The following is a 3,629-nucleotide window of genomic DNA, read 5'->3' as shown; positions in this document are numbered from 1 at the left end:
TATGTTATTGACGTTTAAATTGCCATGGGCATATTTTAAATGAATTGATAAATGTTTTTACATTTTCTTAGTTTTAATGTCTACTACTGCAAACATAGATAATATAACCTGCATAAAAGCATTTTAGGGGGCACCTGGGTGGCTCAGTGGTTGAGCGTCTGCTTTCAGCACAGATCGTGATCCTGGGGTCCTGGGATCGAGTCCCGTATCGGGCTCCCCACAGGAGCCTGCTTCTCCCTCTGCCTGTGTCTCTGCCTCTCTCTGTGTCTCTCATGAATGAATAAATAAATAAATAAATAAATAAATAAATAAATAAATAAATTTTTTTTTAAAAAAAAGCACTTTGGGGTGCTAAATAACTTTAAAGAGTATAAAGGGGTCCGGAGGTGAAAAGTTTTGAGAAGCCCTGCTCTACACCAGGATTCCTTCATCCTCCAGCCCAGGGGGACAAGATGAGGATGAGTTGCCACTAGGGGGCACCCCCGGGCAGGCCTGGGCCCTCTCTGCCCTTTAAAACTTAAAGGACGCTGGAAGTTTTGTCTGTCAGTTTTTAAAGCAGATAAACAAATGTTATCGTGGCTTCCTGTCCTCTGAAAGTTTCCCTGAGGAGTGGACAGGGGAGCTAGGGGGCAGGAAATACTGGGCAGGGGGAGACGCACCGAGTACAACCCCGACCATGCTGAAGGTTTGGGGGCATGGGACACTGCCCGCAGAGTCATTGAGAGCTTGCAGGGAAGAAGCCGGAGCCAGGTTGGAGAGCAGTGGGACATTTCAATCTAGAAGAATCTGAGGGCTGCGTGGTCACACTGAGCTTTGGCCTGGGGCTCTGAGGTACCAGCGCAGGCTGACAGGACATTTTCTCTACTGGCGTCTGAGAGGAAGAAGTCCCAAATCAAGGGCATCTGGGTGGCTCAGCGGTTGAATGTCTGCCCATGGCTCAAGTCATGATCCTGGGGTCCTGGGATCGAGTCCCACATCAGGCTCCCTGCATGGAGCCTGCTTATCCCTCTGCCTGTATCTCTGCCTCTCTCTGTGTCTCTCACGGATAAATAAATAAAATCCTTAAAAAACAACAATAACAACAATAAGTCCAGAATCAGCCCATGGCTCAGCCTGGGAACCTGCCTGGGCAGCATGTGGTTCTCACCTGGAGGCCCAAGGCAGGGGCTGGGGGCAGCATTCCTGGGCCAAGTCTCTCCACAACAATTCAAGGCAGAGGCTACAATCTAGTGACTCAGGCTGAGTCACCGAACTTAAAGATGGTCTGTTTAGTCTGTGCAGGGTTAAAATAATTTTTTTTTTCAGGTTCAGTTGCCCACTAATTTCACATAATAATCTAGATTCTTGCTGCTTCTGAAAAACAAGCCCCAGAAACACTGGCTGGAAATAATCAGAGGCGGCCCAAATTAGGCAGAGCACAGTGTGGCCCTGCTAAGCAGTCCCTCCCTCTCCCGCGCTCCCCCACACAGCCTGCCTCACAGGACTCTGCACCAGCGGGGGCCCTGTGTGCATCTGCATCTCTGGATCCTGCTGCAGAGCCTTCTGGGAGAGGGTATGCTTCCTCTGGCTAATTCCTCCCCATCTACCAAATGCCACCTCCTCCCCCAAAGGCCCCCTCCGAGAGGCACCAGGAGTCTGAGGGCTGCAGCACCCACCTCACAGCTACAAAGTGCAGGGTCTGGAGGCACATTTTTTCACAGCGGCTGGCTTGCTTTCTCACCTCTATGGATTGGGGGTTTTTCCTTCCTGCCTCACCCAGACTGTAAGAAGGGACCCTATCAATCTTCTTGCATATCAGCAACTCCACACAGGGAGGAATTCAAGAAAGAGTGTATGGGTAGGTGGATGGATTGGTGGATGGATGAGTGAGGGAGTGGATGGAAAGGTAGGTGGGTGGATGGATGGATGAATGGATGAAAAGGTGGGTAGAAGGAAGGAAGGGTGAATGGATGGATAGATGGAAAGGTGGGTGGGTGGATGGATGGATGGATGGATGGATAGATGATGGACGGATGGATGGATGGGAGGGTGGGTAGAAGGAAGGAAGGGTGAATGGATGGATAGATGGAAAGGTGGGTAGATGGAAGGAAGGAAGGGTGGGTGGGTGAGTGGATAGATGGATGCATGCACACACACACACACACACACACACACACGCGCGCGAGCGCGCATTCCCTTCCCCAGGACAGATTAGCGGGAACAAGGGTCAGAGAAGGCAAGCACTAAAGAAGGGGTGCCAGAGCACTAGACCTAGAGTCCAGAGCTGAGTTGGAGGTCTGCTTTGCCACATGAATCAGCCGTGTGACTTTGGGCACGTCGATGTCAGCAAGCTTCAGTTTTCATGTCTGTAAAACGGGGGTGATAATATCTCCCTTGTAGGATGTTTTAAGGAGTGAGAAAATGAGAAATAAGATGAGAAAATTACTTCCCTGAAAGCAAACCGCTGACACTATTGGGCTATGAGCTCATCTAGGGCAGCAGCAGGAGCTGTGCCCACCACATCCCCAGCACCCAGCCAGCATCAGGGTCACACACCCAGCCTGACCAGGAACCCCTGTGGCTGCAGGCAGTGCGGTGGGCTACCCATGGGCCCAGAGGAGCAGAAGAGCTGCCCCACGGCCAGGCCAGGCCAGAGGGGGCTCCAGCAGGCCTAAGGAGCCAGTGGTTCTGCTGTCCCATCAGAGGGACACCAGGGGAAATGATTGGGCAGATCACAAGAAATGTGACATCACAGGAGAGGAAGCTGGCAGAAGGCAGATTCCCCGAAAGGGGGAAGCCTGTGTCGTGGTGACGCCCAGCCAGAGCGGGTTCTGCGAAACCAAGTGGCTGGTGGCCAATCTTACTAGGCCAGGTCCCTCCCCCGCCCCCAGGCCAGGCCTTGGCCATGGGCACTGGTAGAAGCTGGACAGAAAGCAGGGAGGTGGGGAAGGGCAGAAAGGGCTCCGAGGGGCAAGGCCACAGCCCGAGGGTGCCCAGACAGTGAGGGAGCCCTGGGCCGCCTTCCCTCATCACTGTGCTGACACCCGCGGGGCAAGTCACCTTCCCCCGCAGCCCACCCTCTAGTGCTCCTCGTCCATGGCCATTCTGGGTCCAAGGACCGCGCCTCCCCCTCCCTGCACACCCTGTGCCTGCAAATCAACAGTTTCCCAGACCTCTCATATCTTTGCCACCCACACAAGCAAATTTTCCAACAAATGCTCATTCAAAGAATTTCCCAGCATCTACACTGGATGATCATTATCAAAAGAGATCATAACTAAAGGAAATGGTTTGTCCGGTGCTTCTGATTTGGAGGTACACCTCTGCCTTCCCTTTCACGCTCAGACATGGGCAGCAGCCTCGGGGCAGGCCTGGGGACCAGAGTCTCCACTGAGGGACCCGGATCCTTAACGGAAGTCTCAGAAGATAAAGATGGGACTTCCCAGGCCATTCTCAGAAGCTGCAGGAGCCACAGAAGCTGTCAGTCTTCTCACCAGGAAGCCAGTGGATTGGTCAGGAGTGCCATGGCCAAGAGAGGGAACAGCAGGCCAAGCTGCTCAGAGGCTCTTCAGGAAGAATCCGCACGAGGGTGAGCACTTATGGGTGCACACATACGTGCTTGGACTCGTGCACACAGGCACAGGTGTGCG

General features: G+C 53.0%; 1 protein-coding gene across 1 annotated transcript in view; it reads right to left on the bottom strand.

Moving 5' to 3' along the window:
* The window catches only part of TMPRSS6 (transmembrane serine protease 6), a 37,349-nt gene that overhangs the window by 9,475 nt on the left and 24,245 nt on the right, over positions 1–3,629 (bottom strand). The gene's annotated exons all lie outside the window — the stretch shown is intronic.

The sequence above is a fragment of the Canis lupus genome, chromosome 10, assembly GCF_003254725.2.
Source record: "Canis lupus dingo isolate Sandy chromosome 10, ASM325472v2, whole genome shotgun sequence".
Lineage (NCBI taxonomy): Eukaryota > Metazoa > Chordata > Mammalia > Carnivora > Canidae > Canis > Canis lupus.
The sequence above is the reverse complement of the archived record's forward strand: the minus strand, read 5'-3'. Positions and strand labels throughout refer to the sequence as shown.